Genomic DNA, 22,936 nt, shown 5'->3' with positions numbered 1-22,936 from the left:
TCCCTTTTTTGACCTTTGGCTCTAAAAAATATATGCAAGAAACTATAGTCTGTCCTCTTTCTGTACCTTCTTATGAAATTTCAATCCGATGCTCAGAGAGAAAGTTATGACGATTTTCCCCAGGTCACCTGTTTGGAATGTAATTTAGGAGTCTGCAAAAAGACCAACTTCCTCAGATCATATCTCTGCAAATATAGCACAAAAAGCTTTGAAATTCAGACCCGAGGTTCAGTGCGATTTCCTCTCAAATGGGTTTTTTTTTTTCACTTCTAAAACGCCATAGACCTATTTGGAGCAACAAAACCATAGAATCCAAAGTTCTGATACCAAATGTTATGAAACAAGCTCACAAAAAGATGGAAAAGATAGATCAATGCCTTAGAATTCAGCCTCTTCGAAGGGGCAACCTCCTTTACATTACACAAATGAATGATTGTTTGATGATACGAATGACAAGACCTCCTTTCTATATATACGAGTCTAAGGGGTCATAATATAATCAAAGCTGACATAACAATAATAATGTAAGGGCACAATAATAACAATAGTGGGCTTCTATGGGGCACACTAATAACAATACGGGGCTTTTATGGGGACTAAATGGGTACAATAATATAATAAGGGGGTTGTACTAATAACAATAAGGGGTTACACTAGTAGTATAGGGGCCTAACACTATCATTATGGATTTATGTTGACAAAGAAGAGAAATTTGAAATTGATTGCAACTCTTAGTTGATGAGGTGGCTAACTCTCTTTGAACATTTTTTGTCGAGATCCTACAAAATAAGGCCCAGTCATCCCTTTGTACATCTCAATCCAAGATAGGACTATACAAAGTGAGAGAGGTTATTGTAGATAATTATGTTCTTGAGATAAACCTATCTCAGTTTCCCAAAATTCAGCTCCAGCCGTTCCCAATATTCTCTGCAAAAAGGTGTCTTAAACATGACTTTGTAGAGTCCGAAAAATAGGCTGTAAAGATGTAAATATATCTCTAATTGTGTAATATATGAAGTAGGTTATTGTGCTTTGGGATCTTAGTAACACAAATGTCCTCCATTTTCTCAAGAGTCATCTCTGATTGGCCACAATATGTTCTGCAAACCTATGACTAAACAGGGAAATGTGGGAAACTATGTCTCCAAGCTTCGTATGTATATTAGAAATCATAACCGATGTTAGAAAACTGAGAGAGGTTTTTGTACATGAGGATGTTGGCGGAAAAAACCTCTTTCAGTTTCTGAAAATTCGTCTTCATTGGTTTGGAAACAATGTTTGAAGTCAATGTGGCGTATAGTAAAAAGCATAGATTCAAATCATGAGACACATGAATGACATGGATGCAGGAAAGCTGCAACTTTTTAACCCCATGTGACAAAATCCCTTTTTGTGGTTTTCAACCTTATAATAAAATGAAAGTATAGTACCAATGCCTTTATTAGAATTTTATTTCATTACATTTAAATGATGTGATTAATTTAATCTAAACATACTTAATTATCCTCTAATGTTGCATCTTGTCTTGCAAGCATATTTTTTTATTTTTCTTAAGGTTTTAACCTTTTTTTGAAATAATTTACAATATCCAAAATACAATAATTATGAGATATAATTAAGCAATCCTATAAAAATTGTAGTACCCTAACATATTCCATATTATGAAACTTCTTCTTTTACATTACATATCTAAACATAGCGACACTTTCAATGGGGGACATGCTATCTTCTGTCAAGAGGATAGGATAAAGAGTATTTTCCTTGATGTTGAGGTTATAGCTTATGAATTGCTTTTGTATCATCTCAACTCCTTAGATATACTGCACCCCCAAACTTCACAACACTATAAGAGGGTGACTAGAGCCTCAAAGAGGAACCTTCTTTTAATCCAAATGTAAAGATTCACTGACTTACAATTGTTTTCAAGATCATAATAAGCTTTCTAACCTTGAATAATTCTTTTATGGATGTTATAGTTCAAGTTGAGCTAATTGCTAAAGTGAATAGCCAAATATTTATAAGAAGAAACCTGCTCAATACAATGGTTATCATAGATGAAACTACCATGGGTTATCTTTTTGGATTTAATAGTAGACATGAAGAGTCTTAAGTTGCTTGTCTAGGTCATCATGGCTTCTTGCAAGAAGAACTATATCATTAGCATAAATGAGAAGAGTAATGAGAATACCAGTCTGTGCCTTTGAAGTCTAGTTTATCTATGTAAATACCAAAAAGGATGGGGAAAGGGGACAACCTTGATTAATCCCTATATCATAATCCTCAGTTTAAGAGGAACCATGATCTGTTCATGCCTCCCTCAGAACTTATTTATGAAGACAGTGCAGAAATCATTTCAAAATTCCACAAAACAACATAAGAGATCAATTTAGTTTTATGACATTCCTCCACCATAATCCTAAATGTGAAAAAGTGATTAATAATAGAGTAATATTAATACAAATATGTCAAATCAATAATATGTCATAGTACATCTTTTTATTCACAATTATATATATATATATATATATTACAATACACTTTCATGAAATCTTAGGCTATGTTATACCTTGAAGCGTTTCCACTCTTGTTAGTGTGCGTGGAAAATTATACGTCCAACCTCCCATCTAGATTATGCGTCGAGCTGCGTACTACGTAACGAGCTACGAGCTACAGGATACAGCATAGATTTTCGGCTGGAATAGTGGAACTTGTTCTCACAGGGATCAAATTCAGTCCATCTCACGTTTATTCGATAACGAAACTTGTTAAAAGCGGTTCTGTAATTTTTCTATAATTGAGTTAATTATTTTAAAGAATAAAACAATTATAAAATTTTATAATTATTATTTATTAACAACAATTAAATTATTGATTCTTATTTTTAATTTGAATGATTTAGGATATTTATGTGATTAGATTAATTATGTGGAATAATTGGGCAATTTATTAGGTTTGTTCTCTTAATTATATTGGTTTAGAAATAAACTTCTCTTTCTTTATCGACGACTCAAGAGGTCACTCTTCCATAATCTTATTAGTCCACAGATTAATATTATTACCATTTCTTGGATTCCAATATAGCCCTGAACAAATGAGAGGGATGCTGAAAAACAGTTTCTAGATCAAGGAACACTGTTTCATTATCTAAAAGGGAGCATCAAGCTATTTCTCCTTGAACATATGTTTTCTTCAACACTTCTTTCCACAGGGTTTCTTCTTGGGTGACAAATATTCAAACTAGTTTTTCTACTATTGCATTATTCATTAGAAATGGATCTCATGTTCCCAAATCCTTATGATTTTTAGACGACTTCATTAGAGCCTATTCAACCAAATGAAATTTTTGGATCTTTCCTTACCACTTTCCCATAAGAATTTGCGATTTTTCTTTTGCTAAAGCCTAAAGGATGCTCTATGGAGCAAGGACAACTAAGAATCAATATAAAGGAAAAGTAGAGAGAACTAACTTGATAAGAACACTACACCCAACAAGGTTGATCCATTGAGCTCACCAAGAGGCATTTTTTTTTTTGGACTCCTTCCCATGCTTGAGATGAATGTGATTTTAGGTATATTAGAATTAGTAGATATTTGAATTGCTTCCATGTTTCAATTGTTTGAAAACCCAAAATTCTTCCAATTTGTTTTTCTTCCTTAATGATACATTCCATGTATAAATATGATAATCATTTTTTTAAACCTTCTAGTTATTACTGTGGAGGAAATCCCAATGAGAGTGTGTCATCATCAAATTGATAGTGATTTATGCTTTTGCTACCTAAAATATAATTCTCAAAAGGTTCACACATCTCTTTCATATTCTAGCTTATGGCTAAGAGAATCTACAAGATAATATATAAGAAAGGAGATATAGGGAAGCATTAATGAGGCCCTCAAGAGGCTTGCAAGAAACCAACCACTCTTACATTAACAAAGGGAGAAATCCATGGCACTTTGATGCATAAAAAGACCCATCAATTAAATTTAGAATTAATTCAAATATTCCATTACTTTGAAGAGAAATCCATGACTTACTTTTTCAAAAGCATTTTCCATATCTAGTTTGATGATCATGCCCTTATCTTTTCTATTTTGGCTATAGTTGATTGCCTCTTGAATAAAGATGATATTTCCAAATATCTATATCTCATGCATGAATCCTATAATTTTGGGTAGAATAGGCTCAAGAATTTTTTCCAAAATCTTTAAGATCACTTTATAAGAGACAATAGAGAGTGATATTGGTCAAAATCTTGAAAAGGAAGTAAGATTAGAATTTTTTAGATCAAAGATTAAAAGGAAGAATTAATTCCACCCCTTGAATATTTTTTCTTTAAAATATAACTCACCATTCTACAAAAATAATATTTTACTACCTTCAAAAACTCTTGGTAAAAATGAGTAGTGAATCCATCCTCGTGCTTTTTCTAGATTAAAGGAAAAGACATCTTGGTGGATTTCTTCTTTTGTGAATTGTTTAGTTAATGCATCATTGTCTTCCTATGAAATACACTGAGGAATATATTCCAACATCAATTTCTCCACTTCAAGGTTTCCAAGGCTTGTGGCATTATACAAATCAAGGAAGTGACAAACTACTTCCTTTTTGATTGATTCAAAATATGAATTTTTTTGTACCTCTTAGAACAATCTCTTTGATATTGGTTTTACACACTCATTTTTTCGCTAACTTGTGAAAAAAGAGATTTTGTTCATATATCCAACCTTTAACCAAATTCTCTAGGATTTTAATTTCCAATTATCTTCTTCCTATTTGAGAGTTTTATGATATGCTACAAGTTTTTATCTTTCTTCTTGCGACAAATCATGTGTCACTAACACATTCTCCATCTTATCTTGTCTAATTTCCATTTCTTTTTCTTGTTCCTATATCTTTCCTTCTTTTTTTTTTGTTGGTATGAAGCCCCTTTTTTTTAATGCAAACTTCAAGAACTTGATATTTCTCTCCCATATCAAAACTAGGCTTCCTAATACCCACTCTCTCCAAACCTTCTTCCCTAGATCACTGAATTTTGGCCAGTTTGCCCAAATGGAACAATAGGAAAAGGGTAGTGACCTAATGCCAACATTTTCTCATATATCAAAACCCATCAACCTATGATCTATGTTGATCCAAGGGAGGATTCTCGAGCTAACCAATAATTTTTTGGATATGAATGAATATAAAATTAAAAATTTGTTTACCAAGGAAGTAACATGGCCTAGTTTAGTTAGCTTATTTCTCTAAGTGAATTTGTTAGTGGAAGTATTTATATTTAAAAAATTAATTTATGGATATGGTCTTCGAAATATCCATGGATTTGATCTCAAATGTGAGATCCCCATTTCCCCATTGATGCTAGGTTTATATTAGAGTCACCACCTAATATTCATTTTAATCCAAAACTTGTCTCCCTAAGGGCCACTAAGGAATTCCAACAATCACATTTTTCTATGAATTGAGTAGGAATAAAAATATTGACAACAAAGCATACTTAATTTAAAAGAATATTTATAAAACAAGTATCCAATGAGTGAGATGTTGAACTACATTCTAGCAATCAAGAAAAGATTGAGACCACATTGTGGATATCCTGTGTGAATCTCCTCTTCCACTAATGAAAAGAAACCCAATGTGATTCCAAATATTGTGCTAATTTTGGAGGACCTCTTGATCCCCCATTTTTTTCTCCTAGAGCTTTATAACTAAGGGTATCTCTTTCTTGATCAAAGATTTCACTTCCTCCATCCATTTTGCTGAGTCAAATACCATGCAATTCTAGGATAGAACCATCATTACTTTCTTATAATATGAGTATTCCCTTGTTGAGGGGATGATTTCCTCCTTTTTTGGTATTTTTATATCCCTTTAGTTTTGGATCTAATATTTCTTGTGTTTCCATTTCCTTATCCTTCTATAGTTTGTTACCTCTTTATTAGTATGTGGATAGGCCTTTCTGTTAGAGGATTTCTATTTTATTTTCCTTCTCTTTCTCCAACTTCTTGTCAAATGAAATTGGAAAGGAAGGCCCCAATTTTGATCTTTTAGGGGAGATAAATTGTTCCTCTTTTTAGAAACATTCCAATATTTTATTCCCTAGTGTTAGATCATTTTGTAATGGCATCAATTCAATATTTTTCTTTGGTTCACACCCTATCCCAAATTTTGTACATGTTCTTGTACATTGGTTTTGAGAAATTCCACTTTTTCAACTAATGAATTGAGATCCTTGAAGTTGTTTTTTTTCTCATTTTGGTCTTTAGTAGATCCTTACCCTCCCCCTTAGAGTGCATTGCTCAGGGGAATTTGGTCCTTTCCTTTTGTTCCCATTATGATCAGGCTACTTGTGGTTGATGGTTCTATTGCTTAGTTGAGCCTCTTCTCCTCTTTTGTTATTGTCATTCATCTCCTTCATTCCCTTGTGTTTTTTACTCCTCTAGGTCCATTTTTTAGCTTCTTGCAAAGTTTCCATATTCATGGAAAAAATTGCATTTAAAGGGAATTTGATCGCAGTCATGAATACAGGTCCAAATATCCAAATTTAGGGTTATTGATTATGGGAGCCTCTTATCTAAATCTACCTCCATGTATATCCTTTCACACGATAAGAGGCCCTCTGGTGGCTTAGATCAATCAGTGTATTTCCCAATGGAATTTCTAATATTTTTGAAAGTAGTATCACACTAAGAAAGGGGAGCTTTACCCAAACTGAGATAACATATGAGAAATCAATTTCAAGGTTAAAATATGGGATCCATCAATTTAGATATAACCCTTGGTCCCTCCTGACAAGTATTAGGACACAAACATCAGTGTCCTTTAAAAAGAAGGTCAAACAAGCCTTTTCTACAAAAAGCCAAAGTGGAAAAACCCTTGAACTTGGGTTTCCAATTATTTTCAACCCATTAACTCACAAAATGTAGACATGGCCAAATCCACATGAATTGGCCTAAGAAGCCATGTTTAGTTGATTGTGGGCTTGTGCTCTTAACTATGGGGCAAAAACCTAAAACTTTGGAATTTCTTCCAACTTCTTGAAAATGTAAGGCTTTTCCTTTTGGTATTGCAACCCATTTGCAACCAATGAATTAAAAGGAATGATATCCAAGCATGGGGTGGGACATAGAAAAAACATTGTATCCAGTGAAACTCTCAAAGTTGTAAATCTCCTTGTTAAATGTAAAAGAAATGGTTGAGTTGATGATAGAAATATTATATTTCTATATTTAATCCAAGATGTGTAATTCTTTTAATTTTTAAAAATATTTTAATGTTATTCTTAAATAAAATATTTGAATGGCCATTCTAACATCTATATTTAAATATCAATTTCATATATATAATATATTTACCATTGATTATCAATAAAATATTTTAATACCCATTTGAAATAAAATATAATTGAATGTGAAAAAATCCAATTACTTCTTAATAAGAGGGATGTGTAATTCATTCAATTTTTAATATGGAGTAGGAAATAAACATTTAAAAAATATTTTCATGTGAGTCATAAATAAAATATTTCATTATAAAAATTTAGTAAAATACTTCAATATCAATGTGAGAGAGAGAGAGATAGAGAAATATCAAATACATATAGCGATATACTTAAGAATATAAGATAGACATATATTTAAAAATATATTAATTAAAAAAACATTTCAATGTGAACAATGTAGAGCATAAATAAAATATTTCAATGTCCACTATGTATAAATTATACATTATGCATCCATATAAATGTTGAATGATAATCATAAAAACACTTACCCCATGAATGTTACATTATACATCCATATCAATTATACATGATAAGCATCAAAACACTTACCCCATAATGAAAAACAATAATAGACTAAATGTTCTCTCTCAAATGAAGGTATAAGTTGGGAGAACGCTAGGTCTCAACGAGTGATGGTTTCATTCAAATGCTTAGTGCATTTCCTGGAATTCTTCCAAATCTGGTAAGAAGCTGAAGTCTTCTACTAGAGGAAGTGCTCCTTAAGGCTTTGAAGAGCGAGAACTTTAACCTAGAAGAAGGGAGGTCTTTAACCTGCGGTGGTTTAAGGAAGGCCACTAACCAAAGGAATGCTTAGTGAAATTCTGGGAACTCTTCCAAATATGGAAAAATGACGAAGTCTTATGCTAGAGGAAGTTCTCCTTAATGCTTTGAAGAGGGAGACCTTCAACCTAGAATAAGGGAGTTCTACAACCTATGGTGGTTTAAGGAAGACCATAAACCAAAGGCATGCTTATGGGGCTTCTGTGTCTTTGCCTACAAATCTGAATTTAGTATGATTGTCACTGGATGTAGGTTCGGGCAACAGGTTCACCTTGTGGTAGAGGCTCACTTGATTTATCTTTGAAACTTGTAGATGACCATTGATTCACTTCCCATCATATACAAGGTGAGAAGATGTAGAAAAATCAACTACAAGACTTTTTAGTACTCTTGAACAAATTCTATGTGAGTGAAATATCTTCTTGGTTGTTGAAGCCCATTGCCAAGAAGTCATCCATCCAACGTGAATCTTTGTTCTTGCAGAAAACTTTTTTTTAAGCATCTATTTTAAGAATGACTGTGTTGACCACAATTCTTGCACGGGAGAAGATCAAAACAGTGATTATTCACATGCTCAACTCTTTCACAATGTTGGAATTTCAAAATCTTTTGTTGTGGAAGAAGAATAGGAACAAGTGATGATGACATTTCATGAAAAAACCCAACATTATGAAACTAAATGGGCTTGGAGTAGTCTAGAGTGTGAAGAGAAGCTTCCTTATCATATCCAAGACCGGTACAAGCTCTTCCAAAGATTTGATGATGGACTTGGGAAGTGCAGGCTGAATTTCTATTTCTACATTCAAATCTGCTCTTGCACTGGTCTTAATTATGTGAACAATTTATGGCTATTGATTACAATCAACTTTGGACTAAAAAATGGGATTATTCTAAACAAACACAAGTTCATAATCATGACTATGATGTTGTATCTCCTCTTGTTGTAGCAAAAAATCAATTTTCTCATGTGCATTTTGCAAACAATTTCTGATGTCAAGAAGCCTATCAAAGCTAATTTTTACCATCCCATCAATAGTGGAATGAATTAGTATATTCAAAAACTCTAATGTATCATCAAGTCTAGCCATTGTCTCTACAAATAAATAAAAGCTCAACAATCCTGGTGGACACTGTAGCAAGGCTAGACAAACCCTAGCTATTGAATATTTCAAAAATGAAGAATACGAGTTATGCATCAAACTATCATTGAATATATAATACATGCATATATGTCTCTTGAATCATTTAGTCATTCCACCAAGAGAATGTCCTTCTTTAGTCCTATGCATCAAATATTTCAGATCTCTTGACTAGTGTGAGATTCACTACTTTGGTTGATAACTTCAGTTTACTGCATGGAGCAAAAAATAAAATAAAGAAATACAACAAAGCTCCTTGTGTAGGAAAGTGAACTACGCTACGTTCCTCCCCATGAAATACTTCATAGATTCTCTCAAAAGCGTTCGACCAAGACTTTTATACAGCTGTAGAGATTAAATTATATGTTTTGATTCGGGTCAACGAAAAGTTTAATTCAGAAGAGTCAAGAGTAACATGACTCAGCTTGGAGAAAAAATTGAAAATGATTTGGAAAATCTTGCAAAAAAAATTGTTGGCAATCAATGACCCACAAAAATTGAAAATGATTTGGAAAATCTTGCAAAAAAATTGTTGGAAATCAATGACCCACAATTACTCACTGGTTAAAACAAAATTGGAAAGTCAAACTCACTCGTAATTTCAACAATATCATTTTACCATTGATTAGTATTGAATATCCAGGGTACGACCAAACCCACATGCAGTATATGAACCTTGCTATCGGCCCATGGGAAGAACACATATGATATTTTAGGGATCCTCCATGATCTCTTAGTAAGGAAAAACCATATATAACATATTTCGGATGGAGGGAATCGCAAGGACACACACAAAATCGTTACACAAGAAGAAAGGAAACTTCAGTGCTAGAACGAATATTCCCTTGACTATAAGACCAAAGCTGAGATGAGGTACGTAAAGTTTTTAAAGAGTAAGGATGATTGCAACAAAAACTATATGGGTTTTCTAGGATTAGTTTGAGAAATATGCCGCCTAATACCAAATTTTAGGCCAGAGTTTCAGATGGGATAGCACATCCAACCAGTCAACAAACAATGCAGTCAACTGTTATAAACATAATAAATGAGTCATATATCCTTCTAGTTCACCAACAATGGCCCAGAACTCCATGCAGTTAGCACAAGATCCAAAATCTAGCCTCTATAAGGTGATATACAACCTCAACGCACAAGAATAATTGTGGCCTTCGAAAAATTATCAAACTTATTCCAAATGGACTGTAACTCACACCATAACTGTGATAATCGACCAACTTTAATTGATGAAGCTCTTGCAATGTCTAATATTAATGGAATCGTTATTCTATCTTCAGTAATGCTCAACCTCCATGGAAGACTCCATTCTTCAATTCATTTAATGTCTTCCCGAGTCTCCTTAAAATTGCTTTGTCTATTAACTAGTCTAGGCAGAGAGTGTGGAGGTTTTCGTTACACCAAAACCTGCAGGTTTTGGTAAACATTCCAAACCAGTAACTAGGATCCCAGGGTGGAAATTACGGATTCTATAGAGGTGCCATGATTCTTCCAACACCCCCCTCAAATGTAATTTGGGGGAATCAAACTGGGTCCATGCTCTGATACCATGTGGAGGTTTGCAGTTACACCAAAACCCGCAGGTTTTGGTAAACGTTCCAAAGTAGTAACTAGGATCCACAGGGTGGAAATTATAGATTCTATAGAGGTGCGATGATTCTTCCAACAGAAAGCTTTGAATCACTACTGAAAATGACAATTACTCAAACATAATGGGTTCGTGGTCACAAGGCTCCATTAGATTCCAGTGAGCCAAGGTTCCACTACGATGTCACCATATCATTAATTGGATTCATAATCAACATCCTATGACTTATCTTGGAGCAAAACACCTATGAAGGCGATGACTCAGTCGTTGACAAGCTTGCAATAATTTCGTACAATTTCGTACATTCCATCTCATCAGTGAAAACTTCTAGCTGTCGATGAGGAGTTTGGATTATTGAACCGATCTACATGCGGGATGAACTGAGAGGGTGCACTGCCACTACCAACAATGGTTTCCTTTGAAAATAACGCTCAGGTCCAACTGTGTAAGTATCTATAATGCAGAGGAAAAATTTGAAATAGAGAATGTGAACAAGGTAAGGACGAAACAAAGACAAATAAATGGTGATACATGAACATAACATCTGAAGGAATTCTAAGTGTGTTCATCTACATTCCACACCAAATAGAGAAAGAATGAATGCAAACAGTCATTCAGATACCACTATTAATCAATGAACCAACCTTTAATCAACACAAATAATTAAGCTCTTCAAAACATAACACACAAAGATGCTACAACGTATGTAGAGAGATGCATATAATTCACAAGAGTTTTAACAAAGAGATTATTTCCGAAACTATTCAACTCAAAATTTTAAACAACACACGTATGCAGGAAAGTATCACTTCAACAAATAACTAAACAATGTTCAATGCACGAACCAATGGATTTCAACCAACAAAATCCCAAGGGACAACTACTATATGCATAGAGAGCAAACAATGTAAGTCACAGTTTCATAAATTCTTAGACCAACATATATGACTGGCTGAGAGAATAGGAGTTACTAAAGAGTAGTGCAAAGAAAAGGTTTAGTGAAGTTGCGTTGTAGACCTTACATGGAGAAAGGCCAAAAATCTAGTGGCTTGTGCAGGAAGAGAAACCATCCAGATCTTTTCACTTCAATGATGAATACAGAATTGCATTAACAAAATCATGTAACCATGAAATGCATACATCAGGGAAAATTTTAAGGATAGAAATTTATCTTAAAGTTTAGAAACATTGACAAATCTTGCCAATCCATAACATGCAAACTATCAAAATGTTTAGCCATATGTTTGTAAAAATATTCAATTTTCTAATTCTTTTAAATAGTTTCTGTAAAAATTTGGTGATTTTTAAAGTAAAATAATTATATGATATAAAATTTGGGCGAATTAGTTTTAGGAAAAATTGAAATTCGCCAATCGTTTTTTTGAAAAAAAAAATAACCCACTTGCAAATCTTAGCCCCTAAATTTTTCCTTGGCATACATATAAGGAAGTGGAAATAAATGATAACCATGAGAAGGAAAGACACAAACATGTTGATAACAGAGTTCACCCAGTGTGGGTTACGTCTCTGGGCCTTGCTCAATGTGGGGAAGGCTCTTTCATTAATCTTCAATGAAATAAAATTACATGCATGTACAAAAGACACCTTATACCTCCACTTCTAGGGATGGTCTAAAAATTCAGTCCTCTACTGAAGAAATGGACTACACCATTGAATGCCTAGCGAAAAATCATGAAAAATGACTCTAAACTTGACCTCCTTCCAACTCTGTCAAATATGGACCCCCGAGAATCTCAAATGTTCCCCAAAGGTTCTTTATCTTAGGTTGAATGGAATTTCGCTGCCTAAATGAAGAATCTAATGACACCATCACTTCCTTGCGAAAAATTAGAAGAATGAGTATAAAGTCGACTTTGTTATGAGAATGTCATTTTTGGCCCTCGAGGGAATCTTTTAGATTCCTCAAGATTCCATAAAGATTTTCTTCTACAGGTTGAATGAAATTTTGCTAATCATATTATAAAACCGATGACACCATCAAACTCCTAGCAAAATTCTCGTTCATTTGAGTATAAATTTGGCATATTTCTCACAATATGAAATTTTTTCTCTAAGGGAATCTAAAGATTCTTTAAGCATCAAAGCATATTCCTCTATCTTGAAATTCGTGCTATCATAGTTCCGCACTGAAAATGGATTCAACGCATTAGAGTTCCACAACCTTTCATTGTTCCAAAATCAAATTTTTGTTGTCAAAATTCCACCCGCTCGCTCATGGCTTTGCCTCCAATCTCATTTGGACAAAATGAGTGGGTTATATATAATTCGCTGGGTAGACTTACCAATGCCTTCAACATTGGTACATTGGAAATTTGAATATAATATTAGATGGGGTGATTGGGTTCAAACCCATGGCTCCCACTTTAAAGTTTTGTTATAGCAATTTTTTAAGTTCTCAAAATAGTCGTATGGTTAATTTGATTTCACAAAAAAACAATGTATTAGAGAGGGGTGGCAAAGACGTGGCAATTTTTCCCTTTTTGTCGGTCAAGAATTGTCCTTGTAAAGTTCCAATTTCTGGCCCTTTTAATTTCCACAAAATTTAGTGGCTCCAACAGATTTAGTCAAGCTGCAAGTTTAGTCGTAACTTTGCTAACTATAGCAAGGGGGTCTAGTTTGACCAAAATTTTGACTAGCCATAACTTTCACATATGATGTCAGATTGAGGCACTGTTTGTGCCATTGGAAATCTTGTGATGAGCTCTTGGAAATCTTGTGACTCATCCTAAAATCATCATTTCTAGAGAGAAGCAGCCATCATTGTGATGTCGCTAAGCAACTGCCTAACATGTGTACTATATTTGTTTGCACTATGGCTTTGAAGAAAATTTGCAAAAACATTAATTTCTTCTTGTTTAAGCTCTCTACGACCTCCTCTCAGATGTTTGTTGTAATAATTAAACCGAATTAAATGTGAGATGTTTTGAATCTCACCCTGCCACAACATGTTCCACCATTCACATTCCTTCTTTGTAATCTAGAAATTGAATGAGATCTTTGTGGAGGAGAGTGACTCTTGTGATGGTTGCTTGATTTAATATGTGGACTTTTTTCCATTCACAGTCTTATGGCCTTCCTTCTAGGGCCAAAATTTTTTATGGCCAAAAGTGAGTACATCAACATTTAGGAATCCACCTAGTGAGAGTCCCGAATCATATTCTTTGTCATTGAAGATGGTGGTTTTGACTAGTAGTTTGGGTCTAGTTACCTATGAAAACTAATTGTATATGGGGATGGAAAGGGTGGTGATAACAAATGATAAAATAATTGATAAAATAAATAACAATTAATATAAAATTAAACTAATCTAATCTATGTTCTTTACTCGGCCATGTAAAATCATATGTGGTAGAAACATCACGTTGTTTGTCATGAATTAATGTTGTTAAAATTAATTAAAGAATTAATTTGATTAAACAATCAATCAAATTAATTATAAGCTCATCACATATGAAATAAAAAAGTGATTTAGTTGTTCACTGTATGTTATATAATCTAATTCACATAATCTAATAAAAAATACATACAAGAATGCTATTTAAACATTTGAAAAAAATTCCCTTAAAAATAAAATGCACAGAGAGCTTATAAAAGTATCTGTAATGTTGGCAATCTGTTCATACTGGAATTGAAATTGGTTCAGATAATATTAAAGTAAAAGTTGAGTAGAAAAGTGCAACACAAGTTTTTGTTTTTCTCTAAAATTCAGAACCCCTTACAATTAGTTTGAGAGGGATATTTATAGATTTCTTTATAATAAAATAATGAAACTAATCTCCCTATAAATGCTCACCTAAAGCATAACAAAATTACCATAAAAAGTAAATGGTTGTAATAGATATCAACCAATTGAAGAAGAACCAATAGTTCACTTCCATAGCCTCTGTATTTCTAGCCATTAAATATACTAAAGAATTTGTTGTTGAGTTTATGTTGTTTTGATTCATATTGAGTTGAAAATTCTTATGACATAAAATCAACCATAACATACGCATTTTAGATTTTACATACTCGAGTAAAGCCTTGTGTATTGTCACTTGTAAAACAATTTAGATTATATGTCTTAATTACGTTTTAGATCATATCCCTTCAAAGTTTCTTTAAACTCCTAAACTATATTTTATCTTTATAAATGTATTAGACTGACTTGGTAAATGTGAGAATGAGGAGAAACTTCTCAATGCTCACATATGAGTTGGATCATTGTTTCGTTACTTTGTATTGCATTAATGTATAATCATCCTAGATCCATCTTAGCTCTAGATCTACCAAGTGTCAAGAGGGATCAAATCTCTTGACATGCAAGCCTCTTTTAGAGTGAAAATAGTTTTTATCCCTCTTGACACTTAGCAGATCCAAAGTTAAGATGGATCTAGGCTAGTTTATCTTATTTTAATTTTATTTTGACTTAGTCAAAATGTTAAAAAAGAAATTACAACATTTCCACCATACTAGACTTGAGAATGCCTCTAAGCCCAATTATTATTAAACAGAACGGGTATTTAGACTTTGTATTAAAAGGTTGGAAAATCATATCCAACACCGTTTATAGTCACAGTTTCCATCATCCATTCCCAAAACCGGACTATACTTTCATTAAGATTCCTAATTATGCGAGCTCATTTATTTATCTTATACTTTTTTCTTTCATTAATGTCTAACCATCCTAGATCTATCTTAACTCTAGATCTACCAAGTGTCGAGAGAGATCAAATCCCTTGACATGCAAACCTCTTTTAGAGTGAAAATAGTTTTTATCCCTCTCAACACTTAGCATATCCAAAGTTAAGATGGATATAGGCTAGTTTTTCTTATTTTAATTTTAATTTTAATTTGCATGAGTCAAAACGTTAACCAAGAAATTACAACATTTCCACCATACTAGACTTGAGAATTCCTTTAAGCCCAATTATTATTAAACAGAACAGGTATTTAGTCTTTGTATTAAAAGGTTGGAAAATCATATCCAACACCATTTATACTCACAGTTTCCATCATTCATTCCAAAAATGAGACTATACTTTCTTTAAGATTCCTAGTGATGTGAGCTCGTTTATTTATCCTATATTTTTGGGACTGAGCATATATTCAGCAAAATTGGTCATGTAGTAATATATATTTACAATACACCACTGAAACAATTTTGTTTTCCTCCATACAGTCAGACAACGTTGGAATTTGGATTCCTCCTTGTCCCTCAAACAATTTTTTTTTGACATTTTGGATCTTTATTTTGAGCGTCAAGAAACATTATGTTTAAAATTTTACCTTTCAAAAGTCATGTTTTGATAATAAATTAACCTTCCACCAATAAAATTTTAATAAAAAGATCTTAAATTTGTTTACATATTTATCATAATAAAAAAGAAAAATAACCATAACACATAAATCACTTATTGAACCCTCAATATTATTATTCCATTATAATTAATAATGATAACATATTTTCTATTTTCAAAATATATATTTTTATATCAAAATTTATTAACACCCAAATTAACAATAAAATTAAACTTAAAATTAATTGTCAAAGATTAAAAGTACTTAATTGCAAGTCTTATTCAAAAAACCATATACACGGTCCCTCATGGCAAAGATCATGCAATCTTGTTATAATTTTAAACTTAAAATAAATTAGAAGAGTGATTGGTTGATGTTAAATTAAAAGCCACTTTGAAGTAAAGCATCTCTACATGATACAATGATGTTGTCGGTTGACTTTGGTAAAGAATTATAGTAGCTAATTTTAGACTAAAATATGTAATAAATCACAATAGAGGCACAAAATATTTATATTATATAATGATTTGTTGTAGATCAAATGTTGTTGATGTCTTTAAAAAATGACAAGTATTGTCTTCACCAAAAGATAGGATAAGAAGATATAGATTACATAAGCATGTCATAAGAGCCAACACATTATTGTATTATCATTATTACTTTTTCATATGAGGAAGTAGCCTAGAGAGAAAAAACAAAAACAATTTTTTTGGTAATTATTTTGAATCTAGGTTGGGGTCACTTAGTCTATTAGATGGAAGAGATAAGTACCCGCTAATAGGACTCTATCATCAAGAGCTTGGATGATCCAGGTGGATGTTGGTGGCCACCCACCTATCCCACTTGGATCCCCACAACTGTCTCTTTCCATTTTTCAATTTCCATAATTGTAGCACAACTTACTATTTTTAGAAGTTTTTCAGGTCTTGAACTTTCGAAGCCATTTTCAGGCCTTAAACGACGTTTTTTGGGAAATATGGGAGCAACATGGGTCCATGGACTGATATTTCTCTTCCAAAAGTTATAGTTCTTGGATAGATATTTCTAACGAGCTCTTGTAGGCGTCAAACAGAGATCAAGTGCCAAAGTTACGACCTCGGGAAGTTGATGTACCAATTTAGCCAAAACGGGGCCCACCGTTTGGCGTTTCATCTTCTAGGGTTAGGTTTTTGGATGTTTAGGGTTTTCCATTGTTTCTCAACAATAAATAGTCCTTCGAGCCTCATTTTAACACAGTTCAGAGGCATGTATCCACCACATCTTTTCTCAGAGATAAGCTACCATCGCCCTAGCCGGTTTATTTCCATTTCTGTCTGTAAGCATATTTAAATATTTTACATCAATGAAATGAAGCATTATTTTCACTGCATATCTATGTTTATGGTTATCTCTGTAATTTGTTGCGTTCCTGCTTAAATACAAATCAGTGGTATCATAGCGGTCTGCTTTTTCTATGTTTTTCATTGCATGTCCCCAAAGAGGTCAGGATATAAGGAGTTAGGGCTTGAACTGGTCGAACATTTGTAAGACCATCCTTGCAGATCCCAATAGCCTCCCATGGTAGATGAAAAGAAAGATGAGGGGGCATGAGATCCTATCAAATCTTTCTCAAAGAAGCCCTCAAGCGACAAAAGAACGTGATGATGGACAACTTTGCCTAGATCCTTCAATAGCTACCTAGGCACAACGCATCGGCTTCCAACAACTACTTTGGGAATGCCACACTGTTTAAGGTACAAGTTAATTTTTAAATCCCCATATTCGAGGGTTAGATAGACACAGATGTTGTCGATAAATGGTTAAATATTCTAGAGGGTTACTTATTTTTTCGTGATTTTTCTAGTCAGGAAAATATTATTTTCACTCTTCTCAAAGCAACCCCCCACGTCAAGGACTGGTGGGAAACCTACTGCGAGAAGAAGGATGAAAGTATGGGCTGACTATTTTCATTCGCATCCACTTGGAATTCATTCTGGGATGCCATCAAGGAGTAGTATTACCCTGTCAAGAGCTATGAGTTCATAAACATTTTTCATACCCTTCGCACACAATTGGGTATCAAGGACTCTGAGCTGCATTTGGTACTCAAATACCGCGATTGCCTACACAAGTACATCCAGGAAGATATGGAGTTCCTGAACATCTCCTCACTTGGCACGATGTATCAATACACTGTCAAAATCGAAAAGAAGCTTAAATGGAAGAAGCAAGATTTGGATCAGTGCATCCGAAGACCAAAGGACAAAGCCAACGCAGGGTGACCCAAGACAACCCGTCAAAGCTGCAAGAAAAGAAGAACACCATGAAGTCAAAAAAGGACACCAGAAAGTGGTGCGAGTTCCATAAGAGCCCCACTCGCAACACTAGTGAGTGTCAGACCAAGCAGTCGCTGGTAGCTGAGTTGAAGGCTTCAGAATCAGATGCATGTTTCCACTATGAGTCAGAACCCGATAAGGGGAATGGCAAGGGAAAGAAGATCATTGATGTAGAGCCCAATGCCACTATTGCCACTACCAAGATCCAGAAGAATGAGCCCAAAGATCTAGAGGAGGGGGAGCGTCTTTTCCACACACGGATGTGGGTGAAGGGTTCACCGCTGCAATTCATTATCGACAGTGGCAGCCAAAAGAACCTCATTTCAGAAGAGGTTGTGAAGCAGTTGGGCCTATAGACTACACCACACTCGCAGCTGTATAGTATCAGGTGGCTTCCCAAAGGATGAGATCTTCGAGTTCGCCAGTAGTGTCACCTTCCCTACAACATCAAACCCTTCACAGACGAGGTATTGTGTGATGTTACACCTCTAGATGTTTGTGATGTATTATTAGGCCAACTATACTTGTGGAGGCGACATATTATGTATGAGTCAAGGCCTCGTGTTGTTATTATTTCTTTGGGTAATTCATTATACAGGATATCGGAGGTAGCCCCACCTACTGCCACCTCTTTGATTGCTGCTAAGAAAGGCGACAAGCTCATCTCATAGAATAAGAAATTTATTTTCTCTCTGGTTCGCTCGGAAAGTAAGAGGAAGATCATCGCCACATCCATGACCCTTGAGAAGGGTTCCTCCACGCAGCAACAGCTGTAGCAGAGGGATACGGTCATGAAAGAACACATGAATAGCTTCTCCTCACCCATAGGGGTACCACACAAGTTTGAGGTGGGCGACAAAGTTTGGTTACATATGCAAAAAGAATGCCTTACAAGAGCCCATCAAAAGCTCAAACCACTCCGACATGGTCCTTACAACATTACGAAGGCTGTGGGAAACAATGCTTTGGAGCACAACATTCCTTCATTCCTTCGCTTGCACCAAGTGTTCAATGTGTACCGCCCTCGCCCATGCTTCCCACCATTACTGGACACGTCAGAGATTGCAGAACAGCTCACCAGGGACCAAGTTTAGTAAATGGAGGAACTCAACACAATGGGGACCATTGCTTCCTAAGGGGGGAGGAATGATCTAGGTTGATTTTGGTGGCCACCCACCTATCCCACTTTTACCCCCACAACTGTCTCTTTCTGCTTTTTAGTTTCTGTAATTGTAGCACAGTTTACTATTTTTAGCAATTTTTCAGGTCATAAACTTCCGAAGCTGTTTTGAGGCCCTACACGATGTTTTTTGGGAAATCTGGGAGCAACATGGGTCCATGGACCAATTTTCCTCTTCCTAAAGTTATATTTCTTGGACAGATCTTTCTAATGAGCTATTGTATGCATCCAATGAAGATCAGGTGCCAAAGTTATGACCCTAGGAAGTTGATATACCAATTTACCCAAAAGGGGGCGCACACTTTGGTGTTTCATCTTCTATGTTTGGGTTTTTGGATGTTTAGGGTTTCCCATTGTTTCTCAACAATAAATTGGCTTTCGAGCCTCATTGTAACACAGTTGAGAAGCATGTAGCCGCCACATCTCTTCTCAGAGATAAGCTACCATTTCCCTAGCTAGTTTATTTCCATTTCTATGTGAAAGCATATTTCATTATTTTACATTAATGAAATGGAGCATTATTTCCACTGCATCTCTATGTTTATGGTTATCTCTATAATTTTTTTTGTTCCTGCTTAAATCCAGATCATTGGAACACCCCTTGAGATAGTTTAATTCCCTCAAAAGAGGTTTCCCTCCTCATGAGTGAAAACTAAACCTCACCCAAAACAACCAATCTAATAAAAAAATAAAATTTCATTCCAAACAGTAACTCCCTCCCAAACATGATCATCAAGCACAAAATAAAAATTACATCATCAAGCATGAAATAAAAAAAAAATTATTACTTGCAAGAAAAAATCTATAAACCCTATTCCCAAATAAATATGTCTCTGTATAATTAGAAAAATACCACTATAAACCAATTCGATTTTTTATCAAATATTTTTCTCACCATCCCCATTTGTAAATTCTCTGCTCTGAGAATATTTTGATGTGTTAGGACCCGATAAAATACATTGATTTTTCTATAGAATTTCCTTTCCAAATCATTTTCCATATTCTCCTTTCTATTCTTGCAGAAGTTAGTCAACATTCCAATTTAACAGGTTCTAAGAAAAATTTCAAATAAAGGGTCTCATTTGAAGAAGGATACTCTTTCGTGCTACCAATATGGAACCTAGGTATATAGGCAGGGCTGACAATACCAATTTTATCAGTACAAATTTTCCAGCCAAATTAGGCAACCTGACTCCCTATCATTGAATCCTCTTATAGAATTTTTGTATTCCGAGTTTTCCTAGGAGGTGGAACCCAAGGATATGGGAATTCCAATATATTTTGGGTTTGGACCGAAAACCATTATTGTTAGCTCTTGCAATGTGGAATCTAAGAAATTCCAACCAAAGAGTCGACTTTTCTGGTTATTGACCTATCCCTCACTTTTCTGGTTATTGACCTATCACCCTGACAACTACAGATACATATACAATATGACTTTGAATCTTTTCGCTATGGTTTTGAAGGCTCCTCCCAGCAAGATTATATCATTTTCAAACTGGGAAAGGTTGATACTTTTGACATTTTTGGCAATACTAAAACCTGGCAAGAAGCCAAGTCTTTTTTCTTTTTCGAGCTGCTTAATGAATGGAATTGGTCTTCCATTTATTAAGGGAGAATCCTTGTATGACTCTCATGGAGGATTTGAAGAAGGGAATTGGTCTTCCATTTATTAAGGGAGAAATCTAGGGAGAGTTGTCTCAATGTAAAGCTAGAGAGGGAATTTAATTTTTTATTTTTTTTTATTTTATTAATATAAGTTAGAGATTATATAGATTAATTTTTGAAAAAAAGTTTACTTTTCTAATATTCCTTATTTTTGTTTTCTTGAATTTTGTGAACACTTGATAACAATTTGTGGAGTATTTTTACTTTTCCTTATTAGCTTCTTCTTCTTCTTATTATTATTTGTGCATATGTGTGTACTTTATCAAACTACTAGTAAAACATAAGAGCAAGAACACAATATGTTGGCTCTCTTCCAGGGCCAAAACCTCTCTTGTCTTGAGAGGAAAACCCTTTAGTGAATTTATCTTATTGAAGCTTCTATTGGTCAATTCCAAACCCTACACCCTTTACTAGAAGATCTTCCAAGCACAAGACAAGTCCTTTCAAGATAAATTCCTCTTGCAACACTTCGTCCTCTTCCTTCCAACACTTTGTCTTCCTCCCTTCGTCACTTCTCTAGGCAATTGTAGAGACCTTAGATTGTGTGTTCTAGGATGAACCTTGACCTTTTCTTCCTTCGCTTGAGATGGAGTATTTCTAGCTTGGGATGATGACCTTGTAGCCTCCCAACCAAGCCTTCATTTCTTTTGACAACTATTGCAGACTTAGGGTAGTAGCAATGCAACCCTAATTCTTCGTACGTGTGGGAGATTCTCTTCACAAAACTATGTTAGACTTATCTTCCACCCTTCGCTTTCATACCCTTCTTCCATGCTTGAGAGAGCAGCCTTGTAGGCCTAGTTTACACCCTGAACAATGAGATATGGTGAACTGTAATTTTATGTTGTCATAACCGCAAGGACTGCTCTCCTTTCCTCGCACATGTGGCTGTAACTAACTGTTTAACACATCAGTTTTATCCTTCCTTTCTTCGCTGCCTTGGAGACCATCTTCTTGTCTTTTTGGTGCCCTTTTCCTTACCTTTTACCTTCTCATATTTCATAAGAATGCATTGTCCTTTTGAGGTAGTGGACAACCTCTATATATAAAGGATTGTCTGCCCTTTTAGGCCGACTTGTAGCTTTGAGGTCGACTTGATTTTCTTGCTGCAATAGGTGCTTTTAATGGTGCCATTTCTTATTTTGATGGTGTCTTTGCATGGAGGATACTTGAATTTTCTTGGAGGTGTCTTCATTGACTTTTATACATGAATATAAATAATGTAACATAATCTTAAGGTTTGCAATATAATTCTTTTGACTCTTTGAGTCACCTATAACACGTTGACATGTGCTAGACCTACTTCAATGAGCAAGAAACTCATTGACATATATTATAAAAATAATATTTCTTTCCTTGAATAAATAAAAATATCAAAAGTAAATTTATGAAGACCGAACCTAGTTACACTTCCTTCAACACCTAGATCCATCTTAACTTCGGATGTTTCAAGGGCATCAAAACTCTTTAGGTGTAAAAACTTCTTAAGTTCTACACCATATATCATGCAAGTATTAGGTATGGTGGGCATATTACAATAAAGCCCAAGAGGAATCACCATAGATTATGGTTTGTGGTACCTGTTACACAACAGATTTTCACTGTCCCTGTACTCCCCGTTCCTTGATCCTCGAGGACCTCTACAATGAACCCTACATGCTTTCCCT

The sequence above is a fragment of the Pinus tabuliformis genome, chromosome 7, assembly GCF_031772625.1.
Source record: "Pinus tabuliformis cultivar Carrire ecotype Pingquan chromosome 7, CPIR1, whole genome shotgun sequence".
NCBI lineage: Eukaryota > Viridiplantae > Streptophyta > Pinopsida > Pinales > Pinaceae > Pinus > Pinus tabuliformis.
Note: the sequence above shows the minus strand (reverse complement) of the source record.